We start from the raw sequence: 24556 nt of genomic DNA on the forward strand, positions 1-24556 counted from the left end.
TCGTCTTGGACTAAAGCTAGGAAACATCTTTAACATTTTATATAGGGGAGGGAGTTGGCAACTCAGAGGCTAAGAAGAGCCAATCCTCCTGGCCCCACATGCTACACAACAGCCTAACCTGGCTGGGAGCCATCAGGCACAAACCACAATACACAGCCCTGCAGAAGTCAAACCTCTGGGAGGAGGTCATAGGCAGGAGGCACCAGGACCCTGTCAGAGACCCACCACTCCATTAGAGAGCAGAACTTTCTTCCAGCTGGCTTCCGGGGGGGAGCTGGCAACGTCTCACTTCAGTTAAGCAACTTTCTGATTTAGTTGCTGAAATCTTTGTCCCTCATTTTTAAACAATATCTCTAACAGAATATCTCTGTTCACTCAACTTCATTTTTACAATGAGATAATAAACTTCTGGGGGCAAAGCCATGCATTTCAGTCTCTACTGCATTAAACATAAAATAGTAGTGCGTGACTGTTCTTTAGTGGCTTTTAAATTCTCAGGAAATGAGCACTCCATGAGCAGGTAGGGTGGGGGGTTTTGATGACAACTTATGAATCAGACAAAACACAAGGGAAACAAAGGGAAAGAGAGAAAAATCTCCTCCTAATCTGTTCATAAACAGATTGTCAGAATGTGCTTCTGCTGAAGCCAACTATTTTAACATTCAAATGGGCACAAATCTGGTTCCAGTGTAAACTGACTGCAGGAGAAACCCCTGTGAGATGAAACGTGGAGGACAGTACCAAGGAACCAACACTGCTTCTCCCACAGCCACCATCCAGGTGAAGACAAATGAGTCTTTGGGAAGTGTCTTTGTACTTCATTGTGCTCACATAAACAAGGTACCTTAAAGCAAATTCCCAAAAGGCAGTTAATCATAGAAGCCATCAGTTCCCAAAGCTAAAGGACTGAATTCAGAACATTTTTCTTTCTCTGTAGACAGACTAAAGAGAGGGTACATTGTCCCCATGCTATGGCTGGGAAAGGTACTCTGAAGCATTAAGGTGGCCTTGATAGGCCATCAACTTTTAAAGATTATAATACTAAAACAACCATAGCAACAGAAAGAAAACTCATTGAAGGGTCTGGCTGCTAATCTCCAAAATGAAAAAGAGAAATTTCACAGGGACAACACCACTTCCATTGGGACTTGAGGACCCTGCAAGTGACTTCACTGATGTAGGGGAACAGGGAGGGAGGAACCTTCACCTTTTTGCAGTTTGTTGCTGAACCTTCAGTGAGCCGATGTGGTCTGGGATCCTCATGGGGAGCAGCTGTGGAGGGGCTCAGAACCATCCTGAGGTACCTGGAGGCATCTCTGAGCCCAATCCTGTTGCTCCCCAAGCATTCTCTGCAACATGCCGGGCATCCACGAGACCCACAGGCTTCATCTCATTGTAAAACAGCACCTAAAACGGGAAATGGCACCAATGTTAGCTTGTGATCTGCACACTGACATTCAGTCCAGGCCGTCTTTATTAGTCAGCGCTGTGAGCATGTCTGCGTAAAACAGTAGAAGCTCACTGCTATGAAATATTAAAATTAAAGAAAACATTTTCCCCAGGATTCCTCCAGGGATAAATAATCTAGGTTTAACCGAAATGCAGTGAGGGCCTGATCCTGCACCACCTTCTCAGGCTACCAGAAGTCAATGAGAGTTTTCACTAAATACAGCATAAAAGCACAGCTTCTTACTTTCTCCTCCTCCTTTGGTATGGTACTACAGCCTGTTTTTCTGTAAGTACTCATTCATTTCATTTTCATTCATGCCCATCTGTGAGCAAAAAGATGCAGAGAACAGTTCATGAGAAGACATGAATACCAAAATCACTTTGCTGTGGCTTCAGAGATGAAAAATTAAAGCCTCCCGTTGGGAAATTTTCATGGTGATTATTGTTATAATAAACTATTAAGTGATGGAGTGGTTACATGAGACCTATGGAGACAGAATCCATCTGTCAGATCGCAAGCTGAAATGGTGCTTTTTTTCAAACATAAATGTGTCTTCATGGGCACTGAGCTTCTAACATCCCCAAGGTGCAATAACCACATGATTTATGGCAGCACGGTGCTGCTCACAGCGTAGACTTTGTTGACATTTGAGATCAACTGTACAAAGAAAAGTTCTAACATAAATTGAAAAGAGTGTTAAAAAGAGATGCCAAAATTGACAGCATGTGTAATTCCTACAGTTCTACCTGATATTTCACAGCATAGAAGGGAACTTAACGATTATGACAGAAATTTTCAGATAAATAATTTGATTTGTTCTGTAAATCAGCTCTCATAGCTCGTAATCCCTCAGATATCTCTCAGATGAGAGACCTCCCAGCAGCAGAGCTGTGCTTTTGTTTGCCCTTCCAATTGAACTGACAGCCTGGCCGAGAGTTAGTACTGAAATGGAAACAAGAAGATCTTATTTCCACCCTAATGGGAAAGTATTTCACAATGTGATAAGAACAAAATCATAGAAATATCATGGGCTTCTTAAATCTTGTAATTCCCTTAAACCCTTCTGCAATTGTGTAGTAGACATACAATTATATTTTAATCTTTCCAGGGATTTGGAAATCTCCAGAAAAAAAAACAATAATACTAAAAAAAAAATCACAGCTTGTTACACTTGAATCAGCTTTCCTTTTTCCTCACACCATTGACTTGTGTTTGGACAACACTCTACTGTTCACTGAAGAGGAGGGCACCACAAGGACAACATGAAGCTGATGATGTTTTTATTGGCACACGCAGTACAATATGAAGAGCAGTCTGCCCTTTTGATGGCTGATACTGGCATGAAAAAAAAGACATTTTTATTTTTTTAGTTGAAATAATTTGGCATCAGTCATCCAGTGCCAAGTCTGATAATATAGCGCAGGAAACAGCCTTCCCCACCTGCTGCCAGCATGACACAGCTCTGCACGAGAGGTGGCCCGGTCACTCCCGGTTGTTTCGTGTAGGGAAGCATCATTCAGGGCAATTGCCTGCAGGAAGGTGCAAGAAATTATGCAAGGCCAAAAAAAATGTTTGCATTTCACTTCATCACAACTGAGCTAGGTCTCCAAAAGAACTCCAATAGCAATCTTTTCTTCTGTTTTTATCAGCATTGAAGCTAGGTGGGTAATTAGCACAGGGGACATGATAAGATCCACCAGAAAGAAAATCAGCATGGTTTCTCTTTAAGTGGCAATTACAAACACATTAGATTGAGGATAGTACATCCAGTTGCTGCTGCCTCTGGGCTATTTGCAGCCAGCTTTCAACCTGTATTACCTGTGTTTTAGTGCATGACCTCCCACCAGCTGCCTTCCCAGAGCCTTCGATTACCTCACACAAGAGGCACTTGGGGACCACCACCTGTGGTGAGATAAAGTGAAGGTTAGACTGATTTTTAGTCTCACACTGCTGCCTGGAAAAGCTGTGATCAGTGGAGTGGATTACATCTACTCCAGGGAGTACAGAAGATGTTCCAGGATTGATTGTTCACCCTTCTCCTCTGAGTAATGTTGGCCAAATTCTGCATACAATTGCCTTGTGTTTGTTTCTGATGGACACCTGGCTCCTGCCAGCCGCATGTGAGCTCATCCGTTCCTGGTGGCAGGGACCCAGCAGGATCGCTCATATTTCTGGATAGCTGAACATCAGCCAGGACTCATTTTAGCCTGCAAGCCTGAAAAAAACACCTGCCTCTCACTTAAATGTTCCTTCCAGCTATGTGTGAGGGTCATAAATTATCCTGAGAGGTCAGTGTTGAAACAAGACTTTTTTTAAAACTGTGTTTTTTTGAAAAGACCTTTTTTTTTTTCGCTGTTAATACCTTCTGTGCCTGAATATGTTACAGGGAGGAATAATCACCCTACGTTGCTTGAAGCTTCTCCTGGTTTTATGTTGCTGAGTGCTGCTTATTTTACAAGTGAGCGGATAGATCTATTGTTGTGAGCTGTGCCAACAGCTTGCAGAAACATTCGCAGTGTGGGCTGCTCACTATTATCAGTTGCCACAGCAAAACCATGCAAAGGTCTTCCCAGAGGGAGCTCAGAAAATCACACTGCGTGCCGCATGATTTTGGGTTCTTATTGTGTGGAGTTTTTAAAATTTTTATAGGGGAACAAAACCACATTGTAAAACACAGAGTCGTTCTTACTGAACCCCAGCAAAGCCCCATTTTTGGAACAGCTCCAAAAAAAATCTCATCGGATGCGGAAAGCAAAAGAAACAATTGTTAAATGTATCAACCCAGGACTGTGTAGCACTGGTCTCCTTTCCACAAGCTGGATTTTCCAAGCATGTTGTGAAACTGCAGGTGGATGTGATGGGGTCCTGATGAACTGCTAATCCAGATGCCATTAACAGAGGCCATTCTGGGAGCCCCCTCTCCTTGCTGTGGACTCCATAAGGTGGCTGCACACCTGGGAATTCCCATTCATTCTCCATTCACACCAATTTTAGAATTTGTGTTGAAATTATCTGGAAAAAAAAATAGGTGCAAAGTAAAACAGTGTTTCCTGACATAAAAAAAAAAGTTAGTGAAAATTCATCTGGGAGATAAAACTAAGTGACAATGTATTTGAGAGACTCAGCAAAGCCTAACTTGAAGTAAAAGGGAAGAGAATGAAGTGCCTGAATTTAAAATAGTTCTGTGTGAATTTAAAATAATTTCCTGTAGTCCATTGTTCCAATAGGAGCTTTTGAAGAGCAGCAGTTTGATTATTAGGACAAAAAGATCAGGAAGAAAGCTTATACCACTGAGCTAAAGCAAAGAAATCTGAACTACAAACAGCAAACAGCTGTCTTTTTTTATTAAGTGAGGGAGTAGTATACCAATGTTTTCCTCAATGTCAAAGAATCTTGGTATCCCAGAAAAATTTTTATTCTCTACCATTACAGAGGAGGAACTCTTAACTCTAATTTATCTTTCATGAAAAATGAGTACTAAATCCAAACCTGAAAAATGTACATCTAGTCACACTCAGGTGAAAAACAAAACGAATGAAGAAAACATAGACATTTCTCCAGAAGCAGAAGGAAAGTTCTTCAGTCAACTGAAATGTTGTTCTGCAAATTTGCTTAGACAAGATTTCCCATGATTTGTACTTTCCTAAAACTGCATATCTGCCAGTGACATGTAGGAACACGACATATCACATCTTCTATACACTTTCTATATTCCTAACAGGTGGAACATTCTCTACATATATTTGTTCTTCCCTGTCTGACTATGCTTCCTGCATAGTTTGTGTTCGGAATGTCTAGGGCACTTAAAAGCCAGGGAAAAGGAGATTTTTTTAGTCCTTTTTTGCTTCCTGTGACATGATTTGCTGATAGTTTTTCCTTCTCTGCAAAGTGGACTCCTCCCTTTTGAATTGAGAAAACACAGCTGTTCATACTGCCAAACTGCAAATATCAAGGCATGCAAGCTAGTGGATGAAATTTAAACTGAAAAAGTAAGAAATATAGAAAAATGTATATTTCAAAATGTGTGTTATACCTGAACATTCTCTTTTTTATTCCAAGTTCAAAATCTCAGCTCTTATGTTTTTGTTCATTCTCAGTTCCAGTGAACATAAACTTACACACACACAAATTATGTCTTCGAACAGCACATGGATATAGATATTCTTGCTATTTCCATTACTACTTTATTTCCTTTGGGGACTATTCTCTTGTGTCTGCCATTCCTTACTCCTTGTCATATGCTTTCTTGTATAACTTTTCCCCTACACCCAAGGGAATTGTGTATCCTTTCCTACTGCTGCCCTGGATCTCTCCCATTCCTTCTGGCTGGCCATCCAATCTCTGCTTTTTCTTCAAATCAACATCTCTTTTCCTTCAAGGAAAATCACACTGTACCTGGCTCTTCTTTTGACAATTCAAGTTTGTTTTTGTTTTTGCTTTTGTTTTTGTTTTTTATCATGTGCTGTTAGCCAACATGGTTTTGAGGAAACCAGTCTTCCTAAATGGCTATTTTCTGTTCCCTCTCCCTCTCAAGCAACTGGGAGACAGAAGCTGCTGTTCTTTCTATTTTTGCACAACTTTTTCCTTTTTTAATTTTTTTTCTCTATTTGCTCCTACTTTTTCTTCCTAACTGTCCCCATGCAGTTTCACTATATCAAAAAATGAGTCTTTCCAGTTGTGTGTTACTGACTGTAAAGACAATATGATTGACAGCATTAATTGCATTTTCAATGTCACACCCAGCTCCAGAGGTTTAGAACCTGTCTGTCTCTTCTAAGTTAGTTGAGATTAATCCCACCATGGTTGTGAAAAACCTTTGTGAGTGAGAGGATAATTGTTTACAGCATTATGTACCTTGCTCTGTTTACAGGATACCTATGGCTCAGGTCATAAGGGCTATATAATTTGAAGGTATATTAAGGAATTTCTACCAGGAACTCTAGAAAAAAAAAAATCTATGATCCACAGTAGCCCTTTGCACCACTCAGAAGATGTAATTAGACCATCACAACCCTCTTTGGGCTATAGTCCAAGTACATGATTATGTGACTTTGCCTTTCTTGTATATAAAAATAAAAAAATAAAAATAAAAAAATAAAAAAGACAAAAGAGCAATGCATAGAAACCTACCAGATTACATATAAAATTGTCACCCCATTTCATAGTCTTTTTCCACAAGGAAGAGAAGCTACTATACAGCACTGCAACAAATATGTAACATTCATATACTCTCGTGAAGAGGGGAATCTGCAAGAGACAGAAGCAAAGTGAAGAACAATCCTATGTTGGCAGGGTGTATACAAGATGACATTTAATGTCAGTGAATAATTAAGCAACAGTGCAGATTTATTGCTGGTAATAATAACCAGCAGCATGGCCCCATATTGTGCTTTTTATTTTTGGAAAAAGGAAATATTATCCATCATTGTTTTCTCGTATCACACAGTTCTTGTTATTAAATACACACTTTTCAGCTAAATCAGGCATAACTGTTGACATTGGCTTCAGAAATACCTCAAATTTATAGGGAAAAAAAAAGAATTAATTGCATTCATTATCATTATGATTGTCTTTGCAGCTTTCAGAGAAATAAAAAGTATTAAACGTGTAAAAGATGCTCTCATCTTTTTGTATGTTTGGATATTCAACTGAGAAAGACCTGTAAGTCCTCAAGTCAATCCTTTGATATTGCAGGTAGCAATATCATATAAACCATTTCCAAAAATTCCATCTTCATCTTAAGTCACTCAAATTTTTAAGGATTTTTCAGAGTTCGACTCATCTTGGCATTAGGAAATTTTTCAAGGTTTCCAGGACAAAGATATTCATCATATCCAATTGATTCCCATTTACTTGTCTTTAACTTAAACAGAGCTTTTTTTTTTTCCCCAACTCTTTTATATACTTATGCCATGTCCTCTTCCAAGCTTCCAAGCTTTCTTTTTTTTTTTATACTGAGCAGTACAATTTATTTTAGCTTCTTTTATTTTATTTTTTGCATAAGATGACCCTTTTCTTAATAATCCTTAGCAGTCCCCCTCTACAGCACATCTTCTCAGAATCATGAATGAAGGACCACAAAGATGATCAAAGGACTAGAGTACCTCTCCTGTGAGGAGAGGCTGAGAGAGCTGGGGTTGCTCAGCCTGGAGAAAAGAAAGCTCAGAGGGGATCTTACCAATGTGTATAAATACCTAAAGGAGGGTGCAAAGAAGACAGAGACATACTCTTTTCAGTAGTGCTCAATGCCAGGACAAGAGACGATGGGCACAAACGGGAACACAAGAGGTTCCGTTTGAACATCAGGAAGCACTTCTGTACTGAGCAGGTGACTGAGCACTGGAAACAGTTTCCCAGGGAGGTTTTATAGTCTCTCTCCTTTGGAGATCTTCAAAGGCCACCACAACATGGACCTGGGCAACATGCTCTAGGTGTCCCTGCTTGAGCAAGGGTTTGGACCAGGTGACCTCCAGAGGTCCCTTCCAACCTCCACCACTCTATGAATCTGTGAGTCTAACAATTTACACAGCCAATGCACACCTTTGACAAACCCATGCTGCATTTTCTCACATCCACAGTTTATTAGAGATTTAGCTCATTAGTAGCTCCAATTATACTTTCCTTCAAAATCTTATCTTAAAACTTCTCTTTTTTTCTTTCCCACTGGCTGCTATGCCTCTACCTCAGAGTCAGTACTATAGCTTCTACTGAAACGTGAATCCAAGTATTAATTTGATATTGATGTCACATTTTATTATCCTTAACCATTATAAATTTCTCACTGTGTAGCATTTCTTTTCCTATATGACTCAAGAGCCTTCTGTTATTTGCTCTAACATCTTTTGCTAGGTCTATCTCAACCTGACATTTGACAGTTTGCACTTCATTCCTCCACATGTTAACCTCTACGACTGCTGAGAGCCCTTTTTCCTCCCCTTGAAAACTCTCTCTCTTCTAATCTCCTTCTTGAAGCTGTTATTTATCTTACTGAACCTGGAGAGCTTCTCTCTAAGATTTTCCTCATGCTTAGAATACAAAATTCTCTCACTTCAGCAAAGAAATTTGTGACCACTCACACCCTGGAATACCTGGGCCCAGCTGTCATCAGGACCACTTGTTCTCCAGTCTACACCAGGCAAATTAAGGCATTGTATAATGCTTAACACATATTAACATAATCCCCAGTAATCTGCATCTCCTTAACACTGTTATGGTATCTATCCATACCTGTTGCTGTCTCTGATACCCTTCTCTTACCCTTGAGATCCAACACAGTCACACTATCCCAAGAACTTATGTTACCAAATGACTGTGTTCAGAACTAATCATGGTTTATTCTATCCTTTTTTCTGATATTGCTGAACATTTTGTTTTCTTCAATACTCAGCCAGGAATGCTATCCTGCTTTAAATATCTTGCTAGTAAAAGCTGTATCAACTACTTGAGTATTGTGTCTTCAGTATTAATATCATCCCTTTGCAGTCAATGTCTTTATTAACTACATAACCTTGTTCATCTAACAACCTTCCTTTTGTATTCTGTATTCTTCCCAGAAAGAGAAATGAAATTACACAAGTGTTCCCTAATCTAATAACATTTTACACTGTTCCTTACCTCACTGTTAGAGGGACAGTGTGTCTTTGATAGTCAGGTAGACTTCCTCTTTTGGAAAAAGTAATGAATGCATCTCAGTAGCAGAACAGCGCAATAACTGAGCCATCTACAGGTCTTCATTACTTTGCAATGTGTTTTATTTCCTTCCCTGGGGCCTGGCAAAATTTTGCTAAAGAGTCACTATTGCTTAAAGCTCCCCACTTAGATAGTGAAGCAGGGCACCTAAGCTCCTCTCCAGCACAGCCCTGCAGTGTTATTTGCTCCTATTTCCATTACCAATTCTGTGTTTGTTTTTTACTGCTCCCCATAGGATCCTTTTTAAACTTGCAACCACATATCATAGCTTCACTCCAGGCACATACACACCTCTGCATCTGCTGACAAGGTCACTTTTTTTTTTTTGCAATGAAAATTTCTCATTTTCATAAAACTCCTACTTCCTTGTGTTATTATGAAGTTGTACGGCTGTTGCTTTCTTCTCTGTGACAACATGTCCCTTTTTTAGCAAGGAAAAGGAAGGCTAGTTTAGATAAAATAATACAACTAGGCCTGAAAATCTACTCTGTGATTATAAATAGCCAAATGGAAAGGGTTTTTATAAACTGCTAGAAAAGGGTCTTGGGCACTGATCATTCAGTGTCCAGGAGATCAGCAGGAGATCTTGATAGCACCACCCATTTCACCTATTTGATTCCCATTGAAAGTCTGAAATACTGATTTGGAGTAAGGCTAAGAGATCACTGTTAATCATAGCTGGCATTTAAGAATCCTAAAGGCAAAAAGATCTCTCCAAAGGCAGGGTTTGTTCTTCATTTGTCTTTGCTCCAGATTAATCACCCTTGTTCCAGTACATTCCTTCTCTGATGCTTCTTTTTCCAATATTGTCTGTATTTCTGTGTTGTCAGTATTTTCTGTATTGTTTCCTCTGCTGTCTCACTTCCTTTCCCTCTTCCATTTTGTCCTATTATCTGGTCACTCATCTTTTTCATGAACATCTTGTGCCCCCTGACACTTCTCCCATACATACTTGCATAAAAGAAACATGAAAAGACCTTCCAAGTTCTTGATTTTCTAGCACTGTTCACAGACACTTCATAAAACCAGTCTAGCCTACTTTATGGTATGGATTAGCCTTACCACCTTGGTCATTCATTTTGATTCATAAGATATCTGTGCTGAGTGAAATGATGAGAAATAGAGAACTCATATTCACTCCATCTTATACTTTGTTTTAGCATCGTTCCCTGAGAAACAATCTAATTTATAGATGCATAATTCCTCAACAGCTACTGTCATTTTTGTCACTTTGCATATCATACACCAAAGCTGCACTTCTGGTAATAACAGTCATACTAGACTGCAGGGATTGTAACTTTGAAGGATATTTAAATCATTGCACCACATCACCCTTCCCTCCTGCAGTGAACAGCTATGAATACAGAGCTGCACACACCAGATGAATAATCCTGGGGAATTTTAAAAGGATGTGACTCCATAGTTTAAGAAGCTGAGGTTTTAAACAATCTCAAAGGTGTCTCTAAGATTTAAATATCCACAGAATTCTACTAAACTGCTCCAAAACTAGAAGTTCATTTTTAACTTTGGCGAATATTGTATCTTCATTTGAGTCCATGAGTTATTTAGGACAGTACGAACAGTCTTCATTGTAGCCTTTTATGTTTTACTATATTCTTGGAACTTAATAACATTTAACTTTTCTACGTCTATATTCTGCTTTCATGTGTAGATGAACAGAAGACTATCAGGAAGCACAGTCTGTATTTTGGATGATTTTATGTCCTGCTTTGTCATCATTTTTCCATGCTATGACATTACCCAAAGCAATAATAAGGCAGCATTTTAATTCTGTAACAAAACCAATATAAAATATGGCTATTTCTCCATGCAAAACAAAACCAAAAAAAAAAAAAAAAAAAAACAACCTTGGCACTACAAAATACAAACACAAAACTGATATAAGAAGTACAATTTCCATAATATACCAACTACTCTTCTCACAAGCAAGAAATCCTCCTCCAGCACACAACCTGCTGCCATATTTTGATGAAAACTTCAACCTAGCAACCTGATTTAAAAGTTAATTCAAATAGTGCTATCAGAGCACTTTGGCTAAAAACAGTGGTTTCATTTTTCAATTCTCCTATATCTGCCACTGACAAAGTAATAAATAAATACATAAATAATGAAAGCTTTTAAGAATTACATCACATTTTTAATGACACAGCAATATTCTTACCAATATTCCCTGGATAAGTTAACATGAAATAAGAACCCCTCCTCCTTCTGCCATTTCTCTTCACTTGACACCTCTTCAGGATGCTGATTTCATAATCTGGCTGTGGTTTCTTAATCATGTCTTTTGTTTACTTAAAACAGCAAAGTAAAGATGCACAGGGAATGGGAGACACCAGCATAAAGATCTAGATTAGCGCTGTTATCCCTTTCAATCTGATTGTCTATGAATATCAAGGAAAAAGTGAAAAGGAAAAAATAACTCCCAACAAGCACTCTGACATTCTGATGAGTATAACTGCCAACATTTCCAAACAAATAGAGTCAGTTTTTCTGTTCTGCCCTGGAAAAGCTCATAAAACTGTTATTTGTTTGTGCAGTGAATAGCTCTAGTGACCTGAAGCATTAAGCTGTTCCATTTTCATAGAATCATAGAATCCTAGAATCATTAAGGTTGGAAAAGACGTTCAAGATCACCTGGTCCAACCATCCCCCTACCACCAATGTCACCCACTAAAACACGTCCCTAAGCACCACGTCCAACCTTTCCTTGAACACCCCCAGGGACAGTGACTCCACCATCTCCCTGGGCAACCCGTTCCAATGCCTGACTGCTCTTTCTGAGAATAAATTTCTCCTAATTTCCAACCTGAAATTTTGCTGCATGGAGGCTTAGTGAAGATACCAGCTGTAGGAATGTCCCTCTCTTCCCAGTGTCAGAGAAAATGTAATAGGGAAAGCACTGAGCTCATACATTCACCCAAGGCACTGGTTAACTTACTTTGTGGCTGTTGTATATCAAGGCTGTTGTATATCAAGTCCAGCAGAGATGTGGTAGGGAAAACCTACAAGGGAAAGAAACTGCTGAGATGGCTCCAAAATTCTGTCTCCATTCAGTTGCCTTTTCTCATCCTCCAAACTGTCCACTTACAAGAACTTTTACAATCTTTTCCTTTCCACTTCAACATCTCCTTTTTATCTAGAACATCCTATAGAGCAATATTTGTTGATACTTTCTATGGGAGGTTTGTGGTGCCACTTTACTGCTGACCAAAGTGACAGGGCTGCAACTCAGACAAATTAGGAAATTCCACACACACAAAAATAAAGAGATCGATAGGATAAATTAGGTCAGAAAGGACATCTGGATATCGTTTAGTCCAAACCCCTGCTAAAAGCAGGGCTAACTTTAAACTTGGATTCAGAGCTCTTGCCAGTTGAGTTCTGAATATCTCTAAAGGATGGAAAACCCACAATCTCTCTAGGCAGCCTATCTCTCCCAAAGCCACCACATACTTGCAGTCATTCTCCTTCAGGATCTGTATATTTCCATCTGACACTTTTGAGAATCCCTCATGGCTTGTTGCCATGCTTGTGATCCTAGTTAAAATAGCTCTTTAGCCCTTGAAAGTGCACCACTGTCTGAGTTATTGGAAAAGAGAAACAAAAGCTGGACCAAGAATCTGTAGTTTCTGCCTTCAAGCAGGCAGTCACATGTTACAACCTTCCTGCTGCCTGGCTGGGACATAGGTTTTGTAAACCTTCTGTGGAAAACTCACAGTGCAGCAAAATGTTGTGGCGGTCCATAAGCTCAGCCTTCCTGAATCAGTGCTCTAGCTTTCTTCTATCAAATATTTTCTAGTGGAATCCTATCAAAAAAAGAATTCTGATAGAATTTCAAAAACTTTGCTGCATGCATTCAATTTGTACCAAGGCATGATGCTTTCTAGCTATACCAAAACCCCACTAGCTCTGTCCATGAAGAAATCACAGCGGGTAATAAAGACTTAGGCAGATTAGAGTTGCCGGATGAGCTGGTTAGAACAGGCTTCTAGTTTGTACCACGGTCCACAGTGAGTTCTTTTCATACCGATTAAAAGCTGTTAGGATAATACAGGAAAATGTACAGCACTCAGGCAGCTAAAAGAAGAAGATAAGGAAAACTGAGCAAAAAAACTGATGCTCTGAAAGCGACGGTGATTTCCTGGTATCCTTGCTGGAACAGAACTGAAATGAAACAATTCTAGGCCAAGATTTTAGCAGGAGCTTAGCATCAGACTCGTGACATTGACATCAAACCCCCCATCTGAAATATGCCTACTTACTTGAATGCATGAAATAAAATAGCAGTATGGCCAGGATTTTTAAAAATAGAAACTTAGCTCAGAGCTCTGTCTTCAGATTCATGCATGCAGGTATAACAGCCTCGTTTCCTTAAGAACCAAGCAGTCAAAACCATCAACTCCAAGCACCGCTGTTGGGAGCCATTCAACATTTTTTTATACTTACTTATTTATTAGCCTAAATAAAAATGTCAGAGCATAATATTAATCCCCTGTTTTTTTTTTTTAATCTTGGCTTGTGCCTGTTTCATTTCATTTCTATCCCAACAAAGAAATAAATCAATCCAACAATTCAAGTCTTTCTGATTATTTCAGAACTGGGAGACTATCCAGTTACAGGGGAAAACAGTTTGAAAGGCAACTCACACATGGGATCAGATGTAGGAAACCCCTGTCAGCTTCAGAAGAGGTAAAGTCTGTGTGTGTTCAGGTAAGGGGAAATACAGCAGTGTTGTTATTTTCAAAGTGCAGGCAGTGAGAAATGTGAGACTCCTTCCAAACTTACACAAATCTTTGAAGAATGTTTTGTTTGTTTGCAGGAGTCAGCTGAAGTACAACTGGTGCCAAAGGGAACCAGTTTTAAAAGTGAGTAACAGCTCAATGCCTTGCTCATATGCAGCAGAGATCGAGCAGAGACACAGACAGGAGACCAGATGCCAACTGGAAGCAGGAACCCATCCAAAACATTGCTGGCATTCATTCACTGATCGTGACGGTCCCGGCATCTCCACTGCAAATGAACTGAACTGCCAAGTGGTTGTTCTCTGAAATGACTCAGACTGCAGAAGTCATTAGATGATGTTGGCTTTATAATATCTTCCTGGAAAAATCAGAAGCTCTGTACCAGACACAAGAAGATATTTATGCTATTATAGAAAAGAAGGTAGAATATAACATAAGGAAAGGAAAAAATAGAGAAGAGTTAATTGTTCCCCCTATTTTATCTTTGCCTCGTCGTATTCTTTCTGGTATTTCTACACCTCTTTTTAGTATAAAAGGTCTTAAAATGCTTAATTTAACCTATTCATATTCATTGATGCACTAAGGAACTTACTGCCTGTGTTCCCACCCTAAACCTCAGCTCCACATCCTTTTTTACTGCAACCCCTCTTCATGCAGAAGGAGCATTTGCTGCTGGAGCCCTCCAGTCTTTACCTGCTTCTTCACTGCCAAGCAGAGGAGACCATTATTTGAGCTCTCCTTTCCTTTCCTGTAGAAAGGCAAGAAGATCAAATCTAGCTCAAATGGCTCATGGGTTCAGGAATTACACAGACAGACGGTGCAGTTACAAAGCCTCTTCCCCTTTGAAAGCCAAGTTAACAACTTGGAAGTGAATGACTTAAAAAAAATAAAAATGAAAAACCTAGGATCTGTAAAAATCTTCTGGGATAATCTGATAGTTTGTAAGTAGCTCCCAAATGGTAGGTGGAAGAAGAAGATGCAAGAATTTGACAGAAGGGTGACTGCATGCTGGACCTACAAAGATTTAGGTGATTCAGGAAATTTTCTGAAGCATGAGGCTGGTGTGAGGGAGTTTTGGGAAGCTGTACACAAAAGGCTGCTTTGGTCCAGTCATCCCAGTAACCCTGTGTGAAGAGAAATGGAGAGCCTACTGCCTTCAGGTGCCTAAAATGTTCAGATGATAGGTAGTCCCACTTGCACACTGAACCCCATAAAATAAGCTACAAGCAGCGCTGTCCTAATGGATGGTGCATTCACCCCACAACACCAGATATGCCTGACTGGGAGACTCTTACAGAGAACCTTTCTCCCCATCCTTCCCACATCTGCAGTGTGCCCCTCCAGCAGGATTTGGCACATGAAAGGTCCAAACTAACCCAAAATCATCAATGAGGGGACAGAAGGAACAATTTTCTTCCTTTTATAGAGCTACCCAAGCAGCAAGCAAAGCCACCTGGCCCCTTTCCAATTCCTGCTCTTGGACAGGTCTCCAGGCTCTCCTTTCCTACTCCTTTCATATGTACACAGTAGCCAGAATTTGTCACCTTGCAGGCATGTAATAGTTACCCATTCTCATGACACCTTCCTATGAATGTTTTTTATTTGTCTTTCTGCAATCCAAAAGATCTATAAAACATGGCCAATGCCAGGGGGTTCTTCAGACTTTTTCTCTGAAAAATGAAAAAAATAATAAAGCGATGAGTTATGGTTATTAAAATAAGATGAAGTGCTGCCTTGCAGACAATCTCTGGCTTTGTTTTCTCAGGCACTCAGCCAACAAGAGAGGCAAAGCAATGAGCAAAACTGCAGATTGCAAAGCCTAATTTAAAGAATAATTATTATCATTATATTGCAAGACCACGTTCCCTCACTGGGACCTGCATGAGAGTTTCAGTCTCCAACAGATATTTGGCAGTCAGGCTCAGAAGATAGGGATCTGCAAGACTCTTGCAAAAGTCACCAATTGCAAAAGAGGCAGAGTAGTGGGGGAAGATCCTTGGGTTTCAAAAAGTGTGTGGAGAATGCTGAGGACCATATTATCTCCAGAGAGTGGTTGACCTGAAAATGAGAGGTGTCATTGGAGTGGGGCAGAAGTGGAGGGATGATTCAGAGGGCATTTATGGAGATCATGATAGCTCATTCTCTGCCCCAGGTGAGACCCTGGCAAAATTCCTGCTAACGCCACTGAAAACCTGCAGCCTCTTCCTGTCCAATGCCCCTCTGCTGTCTATTTGCAAAGGGGAAGGCCTGCAAAACCAGCTACATATTACTTCTGTAAGAGATCCTGGGCCTAGAACAGGCAGATACTTACAAGGCACCACCATCCATCCTGGGTAAAGCCACACTGTTTGATGCCAGTGCCCTGACTGAAGCCCAAAGCCAATCCTGAGCAGTTCCTGTGGTGCTTGGGGATATTTAGGCATGTCAGAGGTCATCTTGAAAAGTTTGAACACTTAGTAGTGTAGAGGGCTGCCTGAAGTTAGCTGATAGCAGATATCAGGAGAAGGGCAACGCTTAAATCCCCCTCTCACTCTCTTCTCCTCCCACCCTGGTGCAGGAGCAGTTAGGGACTTGAGTACTTTCTAAGACCTTAAGGACTGTGGGCCTGATTTCCAAAGCTGTGTTATAAGCAGCAGAAATCCATTGTGAGGTAAATTTAGATATCCTGTCTACTGTAGGCAATTTCTGTCTTTACAAACGCAGCCCTAGGTGACTGAGACGTTTAGGTGACTCTGACACTTGCAGCCAGCATGTCTGCAGAACACGCTAAGCACCCCTGCCCACATCACAATGTTGATTTAAATTGGATTTCCTACCCTCAAAATAGCTGCCCTTGTGCATCAAGGACTCCCAACATCACTTGAGAGTCTGACAAAAGTAACACCCAAAGATAACAAGAAGGTTACCATACAACGCAATGCAGTATAACTGTATTGAGAGACTAAGAAAGCCCTAATGTAAAAATTCTCTTCCTCATCAACAGCTGATAGGAAAAAAGATAATGTTAGCCACAGGCATCTGAAGATACCAGAAGCCACAATAAAAGCACAACAATGGTAATTATTGGGTGCTAATAATAATGATGATACTAATAATAAAATGGTATGTTTTAAACGACAAGAGCCACAGCAAGAGTCCATGAAAGTTTGCATTTAAAACTGACCAGATAAGGTTCACATTTTAAACAAAAACACTTCAGCAAGCCTCGTCAGTGCTGCCAGGCTGAACCCAGCTCAGGCGTGCTGAAGGGAAGTGCCCCATGACTGGGCCACTTGGGGAAGGCCCGAGCTTTGTGGAAGTGTCCATGAGCTTTGACATATCCTTGACACGTCTACACATCCTGCAGCACCTGGGCAGGGACAAGCATATGGCTCTGAAATCTCCCCCGACCTCATTATCCGAGGGTCACTGGCTCAGGCAGCTCCAGCAGCTCCTGACTACCTAGGGAGGCTTTAACCCATGATTGCTCACGTGGGCCGAGACGCTGAAGACAAAGGATTCCTCTCAGACGTTTAATTGAAAGCAGTCAAAGGCAGAGGCTTTGAGATTTTTGCAAGTTATGAATGAAGCTCTGTGAATGAGTGAAGCCAAAGATTTGCAGTAGTGCTGTTCCACCACCAGCAGTGGCAAAGCATGCCTTGCCCACGCTGCTGGCCTAGCAGGACCCCTGCCTGGCAGGAAAAAGCGCGAGGGTGTCAGAGCATTTTGCTCCTTATGGCCATTTAATCTTTGGCCTTAAATCTCCCAAAGCCATTCATTATCAGTGACAGAGAGAGGACGGAGTAGCATGCTGATGAGAAACCACAAAACCCATGGGAAAAGAGTGTGTTTTGCGAGGCCAGCTCCCATTCACATCCAAGGGGTGAGGGCTCACCTCAGGGAGCTGACAGCTGACAAGAAGCAGGCAGGGAGGGAGGAGAGCAGCCCCTGTGCCCATCGCTCCTGCTGAGAGCTGCTGGCAGGGCACGTGGAGGCAAACCACAGCTGCTACCAGCAACCGGCTTTAAAGGAGAAATCTGTAGGGTGGCTGGGTGAAACAGAAGCCAAAGCCAGGAGCTGCACTAGGTCCCGTATTCTTGTTTCCATTGGGTGGTAAAGGCGAGTTGTCACCTTCCTGTAAGGAGCAGAGCAGCCTGCTGGCTGGCTCTTGCCTCCAGGATCTCACGCCCAGTTCTCCTTCTGTCACACAAACCTAGTTGGTTTTGCAGTATTGAAGTTACCCCACACAGTGTTGTGTCAGGGCAGGCCCAGGAAAAGAGGCAGAAGTACAGATGAGCAGGCTCTCGCAGGCAATAGCTGGAAGGGGCCATGCTCTGCCTACTGCCCAGTTTTACTAGCTCTCCTGACATAAAACAACTGCTACCAAAGCCATAATATTTACAGAAATAGTCTCCTTTGAACAGATACAAGCATAACACTGCCACCCTGCATTATGCTGCATAGATTTGCCCAAAAGATGTTTACCCGTTGTGACAGAGCAGCTGCAGAGGACCTGAGCACAATAACCTGAGAAAAGTTTTTAATAAAAAACAAACAGCAAAGAAAGAAAAGCCTTAAAGCTATCACTGTAGTTAACTATATTCTCCAAAATTCCCTTCCATGCTTCTAGATGAAGAAAGAAAATAATGCTGAAGGGAATGGTGAATGGTGAATAGTTTCCATAGCCTGGGCTGACAGTGGAGTCAACCAAGACATAGCATAGATCTTCCAGAAAATCATCTGAGTTACTCTGAGATACCCTATGAGTAAATGCCTCTCTCTAAAGTTACAAAGAGTTTTGCTATTAACCTCAGCTGGACCAAGGTCTTACCCAATATTTAGATTATGAAGCTCTCCTTTATTGCACTCTTCTGGATATAACATTACTTTATGTTGGCTTCTAGGCCCCACAAAATCCCATTATAATTAATCTTACTTCTACGATAACTCTGGCTCAAAGGATGCTGTCATAATGACCATGAATATAATTGCCTCACCATGCTGCAAGCTGTAGTAAATCATCAGCCACCATACAAAAGATCAAAGTAGGCTAATTAAACTGTATCCTTAGCTGTCTACTGCAGACATTTCAAACTGCTTTGGCTCCCAGCTGGAAATCAGTGTTTCACAAGAGCTAAAGCAACTCTGAACAAAGACCAAGGAAAATATATACTTGTACTTAAACAGCTGCTTAATCTGTCAAACTGTAATAAAATGCTGAAAAGGGAACTGGTAGATAATGAATAATACACTCAAAAACATCCATAAGATTCATCAGGCTATTCAGAAACAGGCAGGATTGTATATAAAATATTGAATGGTCTCTTGATTTTATTCACGTAGGAACAGCACACCTTAATTTTCTTAATTGGAAAAGTGCAAGAGATTGAAGTGCTTGGTAAACCTCTCTGGGTTATCCACAAATATCACTAGATTTCCAACGAAGAAATGATACTGGTTGCTAAGAGCATTTATAAACTTCAGAGCAGCTGCAATGATATTAAGGAGCTGATCCTCCATACACTCCACCTAGAATAAGAAGTTGGATTAATGTTAAGGAAACTGTCTTTCCCTCCCAAAGACTTTCTAAATTAAAAAAAGTTTTCAGCATGAGGCCTGAATTAAGAAAAGGTAAATTAATATTTTCACCTAATTCACAAAGAGACTTGGATTTAAAATGCAGGTACTCTGAGCCACATCTCAAAATTTATTCTATGTCAATGCAAAATGTCTGATGTTTCAGAGGAATTAAGACCAAGAACTAAAGTGTTCTTTAGGCTTTTCCATGTTGAGCTGAAATCTGGCCATAATTTCTTTTAATAACCCATTTTCCTGCATGCACAGCAGCCTCCATCACTCACAACGGTCCCCTTCCTCCCCTTCACTCTTCTGATGCAGGAAGGCAAATCCTTAGGGGACTGCAATGTTGCAGTAAGTGGTGAGAAAGGAGAGAATCCAGCAGGGGAGCCCAGCTCACAAAAAAAATGAAAATGACACATTTTGGCTACAAATCTAACAAGGCATAGAAGCAGCGTTTCCAAATCAATATATTTCTGGCTTTGGCAATAATACAAAATACACTATTTTAGGTGTTTTGTTTTTTTTTCATGAAGTGGAATTTGTAGGAAAAAAATATTTTAGAGAACACAAGTTTAAAAAGTTATGTCAAAAAGTGTTCCCGTCCTGAAGATGTTGGCCATAAAATATGTTCTGAGTTGCACCTAAAAATGTTTAGCTGTCAAATATTCAGTATAAACCTCATCTTCTCTTCACTGTATAATGCATTTAATCTAAAAATTCTAGAGGAAGGATTCTTCTCTTTAATTTTGTAAGACATCAGCAAAACCAATTTTTGGCAAGTGGATATATGCATATATATGTTTTTACTTATGTCAGCAAAAGATTGCTTTTTGTGTTGAAAGTCAGCAAGATTCAAAATCTACCAGTGACTTCTGCTAAAGTACACCTCTGTTTCCATGTCATAGGCAGAATCAGAAAACCTGGGGAAGAGTTACTATCACCAGCTGATCTCAACGCTCTTAAAAATCCCTCCAGAGATTCACCCTTGGCTCTGACAGTCTTGCACCAGTACAGGCTCCTGTGTGACAAATACAACATCCACATGCAAAGTCGGGTGAAAAGGAGGAATCAAGTACAAGATGGATTTTATAGGTGATCTCTGGTACTCAACACGGGAGAAGAAAAAGCAGAAGAAAAATGGTTAGCATTGTAACCACAACTATTTCTCACAGCAGTAGGAAAAATAATGTCTGAAGGCAAATAATAATTTGGGCTGTGGTTTTTTCTTCTGTTTGGTTGAGTGATTAAGCCCACACAAATATCTCAGTGTCGATCAGCCCAAATTATTTCTTATTATTATTAGGAGTAAAGAAATTAGAAAAGTGAGCTTTGGATCAAAATGAAAAATGCCATTCAGTCCAAAATAAAACATTGTTCAACTATAAGGTTATTTCACTGGTTTTATTAACACATTTTTATATAAGTTTATTTTGAAATGGAAATGCTGCCTGAAAATGGCAAGTCTGCAAACTAAATTTTCCAAACATGGAAAGGAACCTTGATGCCATTTTCAATATCCATTTCCTCTTTCCTCTCTCCACTTTTGCCATATTCAACCTACATGGGTGGCTTCAGTCACTGGCACAGGGATTTCTCTGGCCAAACCATAAACACCTCTGAGATGGACATCCACATCTCAGCAAGTCTCAGACTAGTATAAAAATATGAAGTACCTTCGATGAATCACACCCTAGAAGTACCTATTTCTCCCACCAGCTATAAAGGGCATCTAAGCAACTAGCTGAGGTGACTTCCTGAACCCTGCCAATGTTTCAGGATAGGTGAGTTAAATACCATCCCTTTAGCCCACTGTTTCAAGGATAATTTGCTGTTCAGCAACAGCAGGAGTTACCCAGCTGTACTGAAGCACCTTTGAGCAGTGGCTGGCATGTGTATTCTTTGTGGTCTGGGTTATTTCAGATTTATTTCCACTCCAGCCAAGTAGACCTCTTTAGTTCAGCTCTAGTTATTCTGGTTTTGGCCACGAAAGAAGAGCCTTGCTCAAGTGGCTCTGCTCTTTACACAGCATTGATAATAAGAGCTGTGCTTGTTAACTATTTGGAGGGAATATTCAAGGCTGAGACACTCAAGGCTGAATATGGTATTCAAGGACTAGGTAAGAAGCACTTTCCCAGTTATTAGGTCAACAATCAAAAAAAAATAATCAGCTGTAACTGATTGAAATAACATCTAAATATGTGTCCAAGCAGGGTATCTTCACAGAATATCCTGGGAATAAATGATTGAAAAATACCCAGTATCTGCTATACTACTTTAGAATGTTCTGTCCATCCTTTCTCACCTGTCCATCCTCATGTTCCAGCCTCCAAATTTCCAGGGTGACACATAAGGTGGAAACCATGACTAGGTTAGACCTAGGAGATAGGAAGCAGTGTCCAGAGCCAGGTGGAAATGGAAGAGCCATGTCTGAGGTCAGAGACAGTGTAAGAGTATGTTAATTGTTCTTCTGGGTCCAACTCTCCCAGCCCTCTGCTTTGCTTGTTAGTAGCAGTAGTAGAGGATGCTGCTAGGGAAAGTCCTGGCCACTTTATGCAGGCCACTGCCCTTGTACCCTACCGATGTCCAGGGTCACTGGATTGGGGTCAGTAGCACATACAACCTTGCTTATGCCCTCTAAGATCTGTTTTTACAGAATCATAGAATGATCTAGGGTGGAAAAGACCTTCATGATCATCAAGTACAACCACCAACCTGACCTACCAAGTCGCATCACTAAACCACATCCCATGGCACCCAGTCAACCTGTCTCTTAAATACCTCCAGGGATGGGGACTCCAGCACTTCCCTCAGCACCTCATTACAATACTTGACCACTCTCTCCATGAAGAAATTCTTCCTAATGTCCAATCTAATCCTTCCCTGGTGCAACTTGAGACCATTTCCTTGTGTACTATCACTTGTCACCTGAGAAAAGACACCAACACTCTCCTCACTGCAACCTCCTTTCAAGTAGTTGTAGAGAGCAATGAGGTCTCCCTTCAACCTCCTCTTCTCCTGTCTAAACAAACCCATTTCCCTCAGCCGTTCCTCGTAAGTCTTGTTTTCTGGTCCTTTTACCAGCTTCATTGCTCTTCTCTGCACACACTCAAGAGAGCTCATCTACGTCTTTTTTGTGCTTGCAGACACTACGTGCTATCCTGCAGCAGCTTGTTTCAGAAGGTCATCACCCACCACTTAAAGGCTCTTTCCTTATATTTGTTCCAAGTGGTAGATCAGAAGAATCACACACCGGAAACATTTCTTTCTCTTCACTGACTTGAAAGGGCACTTAGGGGCATCACTGAGATGATTAGAGACAGTGAGTCATAAGATAACATTTTTATTGTTTCCCTTTGATTATTAGTTATATTTTAAAAGTCAAACTGCCATTCATACGCACGTATATATAGACCTACCTAGGAAGACACAGTTATGTACAGATGAGCTGCTACTACACTGAGTTGGCTCTGGCATGCTGGCACTGCTTTTCCAGCCTGGCTGCAAGCTCCTGACTGTCCTCTGCTGTGGTCCTTCCCTAGCACTTCTCCAGCCACAGGACAAGTCAGTCCACCTGACTGATCATTCAAAGAGCTGTCTGGACCCCAAGGTGATCTTTCTGTGCAGAGAGCAGTGGGAGCTCACCTCCAAAGCAAGGAGTTAAGAGCAAAGATGCATCTCTCAGCAGCATCTCGCCACTGGAGTGACTGCAAGGCAACAAAACACCCACTCCCAGGATGCTCCTAGGAGGCAGTCAGCCACTCCTCCAGTAGAAAATGATGCTCCCAAAGTATCTAAAGAAACACACCTGGATTTCTAGAGAATCTGTAAGGCTCACAAGCACATAAAGTGCAAGAGCATCAATAGCTGGTATACTAGAGGAGATAGGCTGCAGAAGAGTACCCCAGACAGCAGAAAGATTGACATAAATGAGACACCAGAATGAAGCAATTAGACCCCCATTTTTACACGCAGCTTTAGTTCAAGTGATTTGTTAGCTTCCTTTCATACAAATAGATTGCAGTGAGAGCTCCTTGGAAGAGGACCAAAAGTCTCCTTTGGAGTGCCAGGAAATGAACCAACCAGTTCCAATGCGCATTTTTATAAATATTTCTGCTCATAATGAGACTTACCTCTGAAATATCCAGCTGTCAGTTACAGTGAGTTTAATGAGCTCCATTCACTGCCCAAAGCCTTGTGCTAGGCTTTGATATGGTCTGCTGATACATTACTCTCCTATGATACATAAGGGAATTAAAAAAGCAGTGTTACATGGCAATGAAGGGCCACCCTTGCTTTGACTGGCTATCCTACAAGCCCTGAGTCCAAGTGCCTTGTACCTGGTGTATGCCTTTGGAGGGCTGTTGTCCCCATTTCAAAGCAGTTTCCCTGAAACAGTGGATACAAGGTACAGCCACCTCCACACCAAACAATTACAGATTCCATCGGGCCTTTGTAGAGTTATTGATTTTCCCTTTAGCTGTTGGAAGGCTATATCAGCAGTCATACCTGCAAAAATCCTTCACAAGGAAGCAAATTTAAGCACTGCCTTCTCCTCCCCTTCTCCTAATCCATGAGGGATGACGCTGTAAGTGGATGAAGGGCCTATAGGATGTGTAGTAAATGCACTCTTCAGAGCAGATGCAGATGCGGACTTACCTCCAGCTATGCCAGAGAGGAGCCTCTCTGGAGATACCATTACCAGCTCCAAGGTCCAGGACACTCTCCCTCTGAAGTAATGCATCCATCAGGAAACAACACATTGCCTTTGTCTTTGACATATGAAGCATTTAGGACCCACAGCTTAACTCCTAGCTGGTGCTGCTCTAGTTCACTGTGTCATAAGTATTTATGGACTTTAGGCATTGTAGTACACAAGTTTCCCAGGGAACATGATACATGTGGCAACTTTCTCCCAATTTTATTACCCCTCTGACACAGTAAACCTTCCCTCCCCTTTTTCTTTCTGACATGTTTCCTCAGAAGGCGGCTTGTGGGGATTGTTCAAGACTTTCATGCCAATTCCTGGGCCAGACCTTGCCAATTTTCTATCCCTTTGCTTTTAAACATGACTCAGAATAGTGCATTTGTCCTACAC

At 41.0% G+C, this 24556-nt stretch overlaps 1 long non-coding RNA gene across 2 annotated transcripts; it reads right to left on the reverse strand.

Moving 5' to 3' along the window:
- Positions 1–849: 849 nt before the first annotated feature.
- Positions 850–24259, reverse strand: LOC121064860. Of its 2 annotated transcripts, none has more exons than XR_005816734.1 (10): positions 24118–24259; positions 23592–23694; positions 15469–15572; positions 14596–14650; positions 13807–14278; positions 6581–6697; positions 4232–4462; positions 3269–3352; positions 2891–2979; positions 850–1407 (listed from the first exon to the last, which is right to left on the reverse strand). It is a non-coding gene; the product is annotated as an uncharacterized LOC121064860 (long non-coding RNA). The 2 variants fall into 2 exon arrangements; XR_005816735.1 differs by lacking the exon at positions 24118–24259 and adding an exon at positions 23799–23891.
- Between the last annotated feature and the right edge of the window lie 297 nt (positions 24260–24556).

The sequence above is a fragment of the Cygnus olor genome, chromosome 2 (genome assembly GCF_009769625.2).
Source record: "Cygnus olor isolate bCygOlo1 chromosome 2, bCygOlo1.pri.v2, whole genome shotgun sequence".
NCBI classification, from domain to species: Eukaryota; Metazoa; Chordata; class Aves; order Anseriformes; family Anatidae; genus Cygnus; species Cygnus olor.